The sequence below is a fragment of the Helianthus annuus genome, chromosome 8, assembly GCF_002127325.2.
Source record: "Helianthus annuus cultivar XRQ/B chromosome 8, HanXRQr2.0-SUNRISE, whole genome shotgun sequence".
NCBI lineage: Eukaryota > Viridiplantae > Streptophyta > Magnoliopsida > Asterales > Asteraceae > Helianthus > Helianthus annuus.
Window position 1 is genome coordinate 161,480,908 of NC_035440.2, and position 14,381 is coordinate 161,495,288.

Sequence of the window (14,381 nt, forward strand, 5' to 3'; positions counted from 1 at the left end):
TTGACCAAAGAAGACTACGACCAGATTGATCCGAATGAAATGGAACTCATAGACATTCGCTGGTGTTTGGCAAGTTGCATCCGCAGAGCCCAGAGATACATGGAGATTACTGGGAAACAATCAATCGGTGGTCCATCAACTAAGCTGGGATTTGATAAATCCAAAGTGACTTGTTTCAGATGCAAGCAAAAAGGTCATTTTAAAAGAGAATGTAATAAATCTGCAGCTAATGAAAATGAAAATCCTTTCAATGATGATTATTACCGAAAGGCGATTTATCATCGTAGCAAAGAAGAGCCGAAAATGACTGAAAACAATCCCAAGAAGAAAGCTTATCTTGTAAACCAAGATAATGAAAAAGTGGCAGAGGGTTTTAGCTGGGACAAATACGTTCCACCTGATTCAGCATTGGCTGCTAAAATCAAGGAAAAAGGTCAAGAAGATATTCTAAGTGAAACTTTGCCAAAAGAAGATCGTGTTGATACAACTCATGGCAGAAAAATATCAAAAAGCAAACACTATGCTTTTATTGCTGAAATCAAAGAGAAAACCAGAGAAGAGATTCTAAATGAGAAAACATATAGAGAAAGAAGCATTGCTGGAAACAGAATTGATGAAATGCAAGAAGAGTATGAAGATGCTGTTAGCTATAAAAGATGGGACAAGAAGTGAGAGTGTTGTGTTAACAGAGAAGGTGAACCTATTGTTCCTAAGAAGGACATAGTTTATGATGATGTTCTTTTAGTAGTTCCTCGATCCGGCGAATATTATTCAAATGCTGCAAAAGATAAAACATATGCGAAAAAGCTGGAAAAAATCATAAGAGATGTCATGATATCAAGTTTGAGGAAGAGGGATGAAGAAATAATGAAGAAGAATGTTGAGGGTATAGTAGATTAGTTGAAGAAGATCGCTGAGGAAGTTAAAGTCGAAGCTGTGAAAGATGAGGATGTGAAGATTGGTGAGGAAGAGATAGTAAAAGAAAACGTTGTTGAAAAAGAAGTTGTTACTAAAAAACAGTAGGTTGAAGAAGCTGAGAATAAGTTGGAAAGTTCGGTTGAAGTGAAGGATGAAAGTTCAGTTGATGTTGTTGGTGATGCTGGTACTGGTGAAGAAAAGAAGAGTGAAGCTAATCAAAAGCAGACAGAAGCAAACACCAAGGTGCCAATCACTGAGGTAAATTCTGATTCTGAGATCTTAATCAAAATCGTTGAACAGTGCAAGAAATGCATGGAAACGTGCAGTGCTTGTACTGAAAAAGATGAAAAATTCAAAACAAGAAATCTAGAGTTCAAGAAAATCGAAGAAGTTTTTAAAAATAAATACAAAGAAATGTTAGAAAACGAAAAAGTTTTGAAAGATAATGATGAAAAACTTTCAGAAAATTTTAAAAAAACTAGAATAATAAAATGAAGTTTTGAAAGAAAATGTTTTGAAAAAGACAGAAGAATGTGATAAAAAAGAAAATCCATGTCAAGAAATGAAAAAGGAATATGATTCAATAAAATTGGCTTATCACATTACTAAAAAGACATATGAAGATGTGAAGAGTCAAATGAAACTTGTTCAATCGAGATTGAGATACTGTTCTGAAACAACTGATATGTTTAAGCGACAGTATGAAATAAAGCAACAAGTTGTAAATTCTTACATTGAGGATGTTGCTAAGCTAAAACGTCAGATTGCTGATTTAGAACAGGATAACAACAAATTGAAAAGTTATCATGCGTCATCATATGTGCTTGAAAGAATTTTCAACATAAAACCGGATGGTAAAGATTCTGAGCAAAACAAAAAGGGCATTGGCTCAGAGTTTCATCAAGTTCCACCACCGGAAAAGTTTGCATTTTATGATGATGAAAAGGTTGAAAAAGTTTTCAACATGGTAGATCAATTGCCAGATAACATTGACGTAACCTATTCCAAATCTGATGATTCTAGTGATTTAAAGGTGGTAGGTAAGGTCGTTGAAAGTGTGTTGAAAGAAGAGTCGGTTGATACAGGTAAATCTGAATCACAGGATGAAAATGAAGGTAGTTTTCATGAAGAATATATGAAAAACTCAAAATCTGAGAAAAATTTGAATGATGATTCAAAAGGATTGGTTTATACCATGATTGGATCAGACAAATTATTCTTAGATATTGTATTCCCGATTCAGAGTGTGATTTCAAAAAAGATTGATAAAGTTTTCAAAATGGTTGAAATTGAAAAGTCTGAAATTCCAAAGTTTGTTGGAAAAGGTTACAAAACTTTTTATAACAAACCTGGTTATAAGAAGAAAAACATGAAGGCTGGGTTGGGTTATAAGAAGAAACAAAGTTGGAATAAAAATGAAAATCCAAATTATCAGACAAAAATGAATTTTGTTCACGGAACAAGTTCCGAAGAAAAGAAAGAACTCCAATTTAGGCGTCAATCTAATGAAGAGTTCTATGCTCAAAAGAAAAAGCAACAATCACAGGTCAAAGATGTGTCCAAGAGAACATGTTTCAAATGTGATCAAACTGGACATCTTGCACGCAAGTGTCCAAATCTGAAACCTGTTGATGTTGAGTCGAAAAAGAAATCTGAAAATGTTGAGAAACAGAAATCTGAGAATGTGAAACAAAGGTCAACCAGATTTGATTCAAAACAAACTTGGAGATACAACACAAACAAGTTTATTTCCAATCAAACTTGGAAATCAAACCCGAATAGGTTCGATTCTAGACCTCACACACCCAGATTGAGAACAACACAAAGTTGGAGAACAAATGTCGATGCAACAAAACCTCAACAGTTTTGGAAACCAAATGTTGTTCAAAATCAAAATGTTCAAAAAGAGTCACATTTTTACAAACGAGGTACTCCTAAAGGTCAAACATGGTCTGTTAAGAAACAAATGACTTCGGTAAATGATGAAAAAGTTGAAGTCAAAGTTGAAAAAGTCTTTGTTCAAAATGACAAAGATTTTCCAAAATTGAATGAAGCATATTGTATTGAAATGCCTAAGGTCAAACAGACCGGGGCTAATTTGTTCAAGTAATTGAGTAAGTGTAAATGTGCAGGTGCTTCTGAAGATAATAGAATGTCAACAAGAGGAGCGTCGGAGCAGCCTGGCACGAGAAGAAGAGGCTGCTGAACCCTGTGTTGGTTGAAACGGGGAGTTTGTTTGATTTCTGTACATAAATAAACAATATTTCAAAAACCCTAAAAATGAAAATTTTAAAAAATCAAAAATATGTTTGTTTTTAAATTTGTCAAAAAAATCAAAAATACAAAAATATGTTACTTGAATATGCCGAAACCCTCAAGGCGGAACAAACATAATTAATTTCACAAGATTGAAAAACGGTTTTCAAACTGTAAAAAATCAATGTGTTGTAAATCATGGGGGTACATTTGCAGAAAATATAATGCGTTGCAAAACAGAGCATGTGAAGCAGAAAATTGATGGCGAGACAAAGCTATCAGTGTCGGTTTATCAAATTTTCTTTTAATGGTTTTGCATTTTAGGGGGAGTAAGAAATTGTCAGAAAATACAAAAACATTAGAAAATTTGAAAAAGCCAAAAACATGATAAAATTCAAAAATTGAGTTTTTGTGTAAAAAGAGGAAATGATAGTACATCAGTAGACAATCACAGTACGCTAAAGAATTGGAATGTTTTAATGTGATAAACGGTCTCACTGATGATATGCCAGTAGGTTTTTACAAGTTTAGTAGATTGTTTTCGAGATATAAACCTAAACATCAATACTTTACTTATCTCGTGGGGAACATCTCTCGGATATATGGGTAACCCCCGAAATCTTGTTTGAGAGATTGCCTGATTCTGAGATACTAGGTCTTTATACTGTTTGATATCTGGGGTATTATACCTGGTCTTCTGATTTTGCGGAAGCAATGGCCTAGACCTCGTATAATACTTTATGCGCTTTTAAAGCTTACCCTCTGCACAAAAATTGAAAAATATCGAAAGATATGAATCAATTGCAGTTGAAGAAAAGATTCTCTAAAGGGAACACACCTAAAGTCGAGCCTTCATCTCTTTGACTGAACGGAAGTTCATACCTGAGCTCTCAAGGTCTCGCACTAACCCAGAGAACAGATATCAGATTGGTATACTCACCTGTAAGACTGAATCTAGGGAATTTTGACATGGGAGTATATTCTGAGGTGGGACACGCGAATAAGTTTAAGTTCTTAAAACATTAATCTCGTATCTCGAATCAATTGAAGTTTGTGTGAAAATTTAAGTGGATCAGTATACTGACAATCTAAGTGAATCGTTTAGAACTTAAAGTGTTTAAAGCTCAATGGTGCAAGTGATTTGTCATAAACTGATATGATCCTCTGACGCGAACTCAAACAAAAATATTGTCTGTAAATATGTTTGTAAATATTTCTTTACTACTTTATGTTTCAGAAAAATAAAAAAAGATTTTGATTTCTACTTTATTTTCGATAACCGATGTCTAAGTGCTAAGTTCCAAAATCTAAGTATGCTGATTGTGTTTCTGAAAATAAAACAAGTTCATTAATTTGAAATTTGAGTTTTTAAATCAAAAATCAAAACAGATTGTGAAGTCTCCAAGGTCATTAATTTGGACTTGGATGATTAACCGTGAAGGATTTGGATGCTTATTTTGTTAAAATCTATTGAATAGAGTCAGTTACCGATCTTGTTCGCTAAAACTGCCAAATCAATAAAAATGATAATAGGGAGAGTATTTTTAGAAAGTTGAAAAGAGTCAGGATTCAAAATGTTGTTATTTATAAATGTTTGAGTGTTGCAGATGTGATTCCAGATTACGATCCTGATAGCTGAGTCTTAGGGGGAGTCTGAAGACGAGCTCGATGAAAGGGGGAGCTTGTAACCGGAAAACAAGGTGTCGATCCCAAAAGCACGGAAGCTTAACGAAAGGGGGAGCCTGAAGAAAGAGATTTTGATAGAAAGAAGAAGATTAAGATTGATGGATGCTTACAGTGTTAGACAATTTGGTAAGATTGTGAAGACTGATCAAGACTGAAGATGTGTCAAAGACTCGACACTGAAGACTTCGTCAACATCCAAGGGGGAGTCTGTTAATGCATATGTCTGTGGACTTCGTCTTGTATCGAGTCTTGTAATCAAATGGGTTAAACCAGTGCTCGATTGTTTAAAAGATTAGGTTTGTATGTTTGAGAGCTATTTCGCACGAAATGGCCAAAGCCCATTTTGCACGAAATAGAGAAATCTATTTCGTACGAAATGAACTTAAGTCATTTCGTACGAAATGCCCATGCCTATATATAGTTGAGCATTGGTTGTCATTTGTAACTTTTGGAAATCGGTAGCGAAGCTCTGACGAATTGTCTCCAGGTGCTGTAACACTATTATATCAATATAAGAGACATTATAAGTGAATCAAGTTGTAAACAAGTCCGTATCTCTGAATTCCGCCTTTGATTCGGATCCAAACTCTTCTGAATGACTCATTCAGGTCGCACAACGATCCTACATGTTTTGATACCCAAGAGTAGTTTGGTTACAAAATACGCATGAATACACATTTTGGCCGAAACTACGACTCGTCATTATGCCTAGTCAACGTGGTAATCAATAGGTATAGTCAGACGGGACTATAACCATTGTGATTACGCTCACGTTGCAAAGTTCAAACGGACTTTGTGTTGACCATAACCTGGTCAAAGCAGAAAGTCAAACACTGTTTGACTTTCATGCTTAAAACGCATAAAAGAACGAAAGAATGCTTACAAAGGGTCCACGCTAGGAAGTTTGATCCAAGTTTGCTCAGGTATGAAGTGTTTAAACATCAACTTAGAGCAAAATGAATCAAGTGTGAGCTGAAGTGAATGAAAGCATGGGTTTATATAGATTTCGGTAAACCATTAGGATCGTTCCTCGCATTTCGTGCTTCGATCTTGGCCCTCCACTTGGGCACATGGTTTTCAAAACCATGGGAATACCAAAAACCATCAAATAACAGCCCAAAGTATCCCAAATCAGCCATTAAAAACCATCAAAACCTCAAAAATGGACCAAGTTCGATGTTTCTGATCTGGCAATTTTTCACGGGCCGCAAAGACATAAGCCTAGGCTTACGCGCCCCGCAGAGTAAGTTTGACAGAATTGCAATTTTGGTCCCTACACTTGAGAAACTTGCATTTTGATGCATATTTGACACGTTTAACCTCATTTCAAGGCTCTAAAATGATATTAAAGTATAGGGAACTTAAAATATGCTCAAACATATCTCGAATGTCAGTTCGTTTGGTCGTGCGGTTGCGTTATTCGGTTAATTACGACGGAAGTCGTAACGAACGCAAAAACGATCCAAATTAAGCGACGAATGGAATTTTATCATGCCAATCACTAAAATAAAATATTTTAATTATTACATAAATTTTTGGGTGTCCGGATATATTCAGAATGTAAGATATGCGCGAAAATGCAAAATTATGCACTTTTTGACGCTTTTAGTCCCTATTGATCAAATAAGTTTATTTTAGCATACCGAACCCCTCAAAGCCTATTTCTAAGCTATATAAAGGATATTTAGGGTATGTTTAACTTATGATCATGTTTCGGAATGTTCGTTACCATACAAATCGGTATAGTTTCGTAGTTTGACACAATTAGTCCCTGCGATCGAACAAACTTGTTTTCAACACACCAAACCATCCAAAACTTATTTCTAAGTTATGTGAAGGTTATTTAAGGTATGTTAAGCCTATGTAACTATTCCGGAGTGTTTGTTGTGTTAAATTGACTGCGTTTACGCACCAGTTTGCGTATAACCTTCTAGAAAGCGATTTAAAGCTTGAAATCGGAATTGAATCTAATCGTAAAATCATCAAACATAAATACACATATAATAATACCAAAAAACATATAATAACACCAAAACACATTGTTTTATTGATAATTAACATTGTTTTACATTGTACAACGATTACAGAACACAGTTGTCACAATTTCGCCGTGAAAGTAGATAGGGGGAACAGTAGATTGATATAATGCTTTTGTTGACGAATAATTGTGTTACAAGATGTTAATGTTGAATGATAATAAAAACTAATGACGAGAATCCTGATGTAGCTTGTGTAGTTAAAAACACCCATCTGTTGTAGGTTGTTATGTGATATTCACACGAGATGTGAACATGTATAGAACTGGGTATTTGATATATGGTGACCTTGTGATTTAAATGCAAACTGTGTACAAATACGTGATGTACTGTGTACAAATACGTGACTTATTTGGTTATGTAACTAATGTTGATTGGTAACCACGGTAGGGTTTGGGTTGACCAACTTGGACGGGTAATTTAACATACCAAGCAAATCAAAGGTGAGTTCTTTCCTCTTAAGCATGCGTCCCGGTGGGTGGGACAGTCATTGGGTATCCCTGAGAGGGATAGGTTTTGGGTAAATCAAGTGGGTATTCCTGAGAGGAATACGTCTTGTGGGTAAAATCTGGAATGTTGGATAATACACTCATCCTATCACCATTAAGTCCCATCTTGTTTGTTATCTGAGAGGTAACGGAGTATTAGTTGGTAGCGCTATCTAGGTTTGGCACCCTCACCCCGTACCTGAGAGGACGGGTGTGAACTAATGACTCAGTCATGCCCAATGCTTTGATAGGAGCATTGGGGCAAGGGCAAAATAAATCTAGAGCCGTCTTGTATTCGAGTTATTATCAACATTGAAATCAATGAACTGAACTAAACATTTGGTAAATAATGTTTTCGTAAAACTATGAACTCACCAGCGTTGTCTGATACACTTGTTGCATGCTCGCAGGTCGTTAGATGCTTTGGATGAGTGATGTACACAAAATGAAACATATAAATTACATCAATTGTGGCATAAAACTAACCCTTTTTTAGTACTAATGTTGGAAAAAGTGTTCTTTTGTCTTCCTTTTGTATTTTCAGGATTAAATGAGCTCAAAGTAACAAAAGAAGCAAAAAGACAGCTAAATCTAACATAAATACAAGAAAAGGAACAAAAGTGGCATGCCCGACCTCCCGACAGCATCTCCCCAAGAAAAACAAAGAAGACAGAAGGCTGAACACACCCCGTGCTCAGTGAGCACGGGGCCGTGCCCAAAGGACAGCAGAAAAGACAAAGCCATAGAAGCTTCTGTTGCCCACCACGGGGCCGTGCCCAGCGGACACGGGGGCGTGGTCAACTTCCTGCAGACGCATTTATTGCAATTGTGAATTGTAATTAATGAAGAGAGAGACGCGGATGGACACGGGACCGTGCCCAGCGGACACGGGGCCGTGCCCGAGGTTCTGTTCAGCCTATAAATAGGAGTGTTTGGAGCTCTTGCAACTCATCCCTTGGCACACCACCTCTCTCACACTTCACCCACCACCCACCACCACCATAACACCATCATCCACCACCATCATCCATTGTCCATCGTAGAGTGTGTGAGTCGTCTCAGGATCCAAGATTGATCGTAAAAGTTCTTGACAATCAAAGGCCATGTTTGCCTAAGTCTCCTACATCACTTGGTGAAGACAAGTGTCTAGTGTAATACTTTTTAATTTTAATCTTTTGCACTTTTTAATTGGTTTTGTATTAATGACTCTAATTACTAGTTTCTTATGTTGAAGGTGATTCTTCCTTATCGTTTGTCCATGGTGTCTTGGCGTTATTTTACTGTCTATATAAAATAAAAGATTTTCACCATTCATATCTCCACGGTCTATATGGAGGTATGTTGGCTACCTGGTCGGGGGTTAAGGGAACGGTTTGGTAAGAGTCTTGCCATTGTTCAGTGTATAGATCCTGCAAAGGACCTGGATTAAATTTAGTAGGACCTCCTTCAATACCCAAAGGTATTGGATGGCGGGGGTCCAAACTTTTTGATCCCCTCATAAGTTAAACTACTATTAAAACTTTAACCCAGCTACTTAGGACTGTATCCCTGCAGACTCAGACTACTTAGCTGAGGGTAACGTCGCCTTCAAAAGAGGGGCCTACCACATTATGCATTAATAACTTAATTAATTATCTTTCAATAATCCGACCCTTTAGGATTGTATCATTGCTGACTCAAACTACTGGGTTGAGGGTAACGTCGCCTTCAAAAGAGGGGCCTACTACAATAACTAAGATAATCTCTTAAATAAGTGCAAAAGTGCGAAAATAATCAAAGGTTACACTACACACGAGTCAGATCCAAGTATTGTCTATCTGTTTTTATTTTTATTTTATTTTTCAGCATTTTAGTTAGTTTTATTTTCATAGCTTAAAAACCTTTTTCTAACTTTTTGATTTGATTAGACGTTGAGGATAAACCGGTACTAAAAGCTCTTGTGTCCTTGGACGACCTCGGTATCTTACCAACACTATACTACGTCCACGATGGGTGCACTTGCCCAAATGTGTGTTTAGTGTTAGTAAATATCGTGTTTTATAAATTTTAAACTTGGCTAAAAAGTGTAAAAAAGGCTTAAAATATACATCTAAAAATATAACACACTTCACGCACATCAAGTTTTTGGCGTCGTTGCCGGGGACACAAGGATTTTAAGAAAGTTAGGAATCAACTGCCTAATCATTTTTTTTATTTTTATTTTATTTTTTAGGATTTTCTTAAATTTTCAGCTTCTGCAGAACTCAGCACGGGTCGTGCCCGCTGAACACGCCCCGTGCCCAATCATTGGAACTGGCAATCATGTTTTAAGTCAGACAGTAAGCTGAACATGGGGCTGTGCTCGCTCAACACGCCCCCATGCCCAAGATTCAGTTACTGAAAACAGAACCGTAAGATCCCGACGGTTGGTAATTTCTGACCCAAAAATGAGTGATATTGATCTTTTTTACTTTCAGCACTCTTATGCTACGTGGTGTCAATTATGTGGAGGCAATCATAAAGAATTAGAATACTAGTTCCTAAATTATAAGCCCCACTATATAGACCCATCGTCTGCTTGTAGCCTTAAGAGGGGCGAAAGTAAAAATAATCCTTATCTCTCCCTCGAAGGCGCCCAACCAGATATTTTAGGAGAAATGCTTCTTGATGAACTATTTCAACTAGAAGATCTGATTCTTAATTGGTTAGAAGAACTTAAGATGGATTTCTTTAATTCATCTCAAGACGATGACCAAGAAGAAGTGTTGGGGTGGCATTCAAACAACCTCGTTGCTCCCGATAATACCTTCAACTCTAGCAAAGACTTGGACGATAGTCGTCCCTGTGCCGATTGTGCCGTGAAGGACTCCCCATCGACTTCGTTTGATGCATACATAGACCCGAGCGATTCGGCATACACCTTCTTTAACAAGAGCCCGGAAAAGGGTTGGACTTGTCCACCTACATTTAGCATAGGAATCACCCTCACCGATAACCTCTTGCGTTCTCGTCTTAATATAGATCAATTAAGGTATCTTGGGCACTTTGGGGTTGTTCCATCCAGTAAGGAACCGCCCGATCCGGATAAGTTCCTTGAAAATAAGCAAAACTCCATAAGACAGCTTCCAGACACGAGGCCGTGCCCAGGTCAACATGCCCCCGTGTCCACCCAAAGATTCTCTTCTGATTTTATCAGAATACGGACAAAAATATGTCAGGATTCTGTCTGCACACGGGGCCGTGTCCAGCGTGCTGTCGTTTTCTATAAATGCAGCATGATTCCTGCTCATTTGGACCACTTCAAAAGACAGATATTCCTGAGATCTTCACTCAGACTATCCTAGGTATGTTCTAAAAGAAGGTTCTCAAGAGCCATCTTGTCTTTTCCACTTTTGTCCATTACCTTCTTCCTCAATTTTCAATCAACACCTCCGTTAAAGTTTGGGAGCTTCATGATTCCAACCTTTATTGTGGTGAATGTAAAGTTCTTATTCAAGGAATCTTGTCTAAAATAAGTTGTGCAAACTTTGTTTTGAATTATTTGTGTGACATTTGTGCTTGTAATCATTGTAAACAATTCAGTTATCAATGAAATAAAGTTATTTGATCCCAATGTTTGTTTATTTGTGTTTGATATTTTTCATGTTTTGACTTTTATCCGATTTCAAACTCTATATTGCTTTCTGGAGAATTATACGCAAACTGGTGCATAAACGTAATCAGTTAAACGCGACAAATACTCCGGAACATCAATTTATGCTTAACATACCTTAAATAACCTTTACATAACTTAGAAATAAGTTTTGAAGGCTTTGGTATGGCAAAATCTAGTTTATTCGCTTACAGGGACTAAAATTGACAAACTGCGAAAGTATGCCGATTTCAACTGTAACGAACATTCCAGAACATGATCATAAGTTAAACACACCCTAAGTATCCTTTACATAGCTTAGAAATAGGCTTTGAGGGGTTCGGTGTGCTAAAATAAACTTTATGCTCATTCAGGGACTAAAAGCGTCAAAAAGTGCATAAGTTTGCATTTTCGCGCATAACTTACGTTCTGGACACATCCGGACATCCAAAAATTTATGCAAGAATTAAAATATTTTATTTTAGTGTTTGGCATAAGAAAAATCCATTCGTCGCGCAATTTGGATCGTCTTTCGCGCTTATGCGCATTCCGTCGTAATTAAGCGAACATCGCGATCGTACGGACAAACGAACCGACATCCGGAATATTTTTGAGCATATTTCAAGTTCCCCACACTTTAACTTCATCTTAGAGCCTTGAAATGAGGTTAACGGGGCTTAAACGTGCCAAAAATGGGCCAAAATACATGTTTCTGAAGTGCAGGGACTAAAACTGCAATTTCTGAACTGTGACCCTCAGGCGGGGCGCGTAAGATCCCATGTATATCTTACACGGGCCGCGTGGCCTCCCCAGACCTGCAAAATTGTTGCAAACAGCTGTTTATAGCTGTTATACACCTCAAAACCCATTGCAAATGGTATTTTCAAAACAAGGGACTGAAACATGGGCTCTAATGGTTTTGCAAAACAATGGGTACACATGGACGGCCTAGATCGAAGCACATTTCTCGATAAACGATCCTAACGGTTGTGCCTTGCCTATAAATACCCAACCCAACTTCATTCATTTCCCACATTTAATCTGATTCAAAGCCTTCTAAGTGGAAGTATATACTTCCTACCTGAAAGCGAATCGGGTTAAATCTTGCGGGGACCTTCTGTAAGTATTCGTTCGTGCTTTTCATTCGTTTTATCGTTAAAGTCAAACTGTGTTTGACTTTCTGCATTGACCAGTTTATGGTCAACGCGAAGTTCGTTTGAACTTCATAATGTGAGCGTAATCACGATGGTTATAGTCCCTAGTGACTATACCTACTGATTACCACGTTATCTAGGCTCAATGACGAGTCGTAGTTTCGGCCAAAATGCGTTTTCTCGCGTATTTTGTAACCAAACTACTCTAGGGTATTAAAACCGTTTGTTTTAATACCAAACATGTTTTCTAACCTTACTAAACATGTTCTAGCATGTTTAGCTCGTCGCTTCTAGTTTTGTGCTTGTCTAGGGTCGTAAGGTAAGCGATCTAAACAATCGCTTATACTTTCGAACCCGACCCATTTGGTCATCATTAGGATCCGACCAAACACTTTAGGTGACCATAGTTGTATAGGGAATAACCTTCCGAGGTTATACCTTATGGTCACAACGTTTAAGTAGTTGTATGATAAGTAGTTCTTATGCCTTAGGTAAATTACCAAAATACCCTTTTGCGCCAAAATTCATTTTAAGCCTATCTAACATAATTTTTGGTATCTAAACTGATTTAACAACAATATTAAACATGTCAAGGAATATTTTACTTGTCATAGGACTAGTTAGGCATTCCGAACGCGTTTTAAGCGAGCGACGCGTTAAAGTAGCATAAGCTACCTAAGCGGGTCGTAACGGGTCAAAAGCACTTAGGATAAGTTTCGTTTTAGTATGTAGTCTTTGTTAAACCATATTACATAAGTTCCCACACTTATTTGGTTTACGAACCCTCGTACTACCCGATCCTCCGATAGGTCCGTTTATTAATGTAGATACCTATATAGGTGCCGTTTGATTCCGTGATTTTCTAGCATTGCTTGGTGGTTATCCTAGGACTTCTAAGCAATCTCAAGTGAGTACATAGTACCCCTCTTTTACTGTTTTTCAAACATTTTGGGGTGAAACACATGTGCCTACTTGTTACTTTCATGTTTTCATATCATATGCTTGTTATGTTCAATAGTACACATATAGTACATGCTTTCATTGTGTTTTTGCTATGTATGTCCATTGTGTGCATACTTAGTACATCGTTTTACATGACATTTTATGCTACGTATGTTCGTTTAGCGCATACTTAGTACATTGGTTTACATCACACGTTATGTATGTTCATCATACTTAGTGCATTTGTTTTTTTATCACATGCTTACATATTGGGTATGACATTTGGTTTGTTTAAGTGGGACCATATACATTCATTAACTTTGATCACGCCGCTCGTTAGTAGGTAGTGGTACCATAGGAATTGACAACTCCCGTTCCTGACATCCTTGGTATGTTTGGATGGAAGGAATGACCGAATTCGATTTAAACATAACACAGATAAACCTTTAATTTGTTTAAAGGTTTATCACCACAGTCGCAAGGCTTGGATGTATGCATTTTCACAATACCGCATAAATGTTTGTATTCTTTATAGCATGTATTTCCACAAAACATAACATTGATTTAAACTGAGTTTTACTTCAATACCTTGTTTTGTGCATTTTCACCTATGGTTTCGTTGATACATATTTCACTTGCCATACATGACATTTTGTTTACACATTACATGATTGACATTTGACATAGACATTTTGACATGGTTTTCACAATGACATTTGACAATTTGGTTTAGACACGGGCAATTTACATTGGTGGTTTGTTTGGGTAAGTGGTTTAAGTAACGAGACGTATGTAATGTGATACAAGCATGGTGGATACGCCGCTGGTACTTCCTATATATAAGTGCTTGTATTATATTACATATCGTAGCGTTATTTAAATCATTAATGTGAATTTATACATTTTTACACAAATAACATATTTTCACAAGACCTTGTTTTACAAAACAGTTTATTTTATACAACTTATTTTACCTGTCTATTCATTTAACCACACATATTTCTTTTTATTTATACATATCATCTGATTTTATCGCTTTTCGAATGGTTTACAAAACAAAACAATTTACAAGGTTCATGACTAAATTTTCTTAAACATTTTCTTAAACTTAAGTCATGAATCCTATTTTCACAAAACCTATGTATCTCACAGGCATTTTTATGCTGACGAACCTATTTTCACATGTGTTTCAGGAGCTAATGCATAGGACGTTCGTGACACGCTAGGGTGGACTTGGGCCTTAGTGACGATAAAATGGAACTAGACTAGTTAAAACTTGTTATGTACTCTT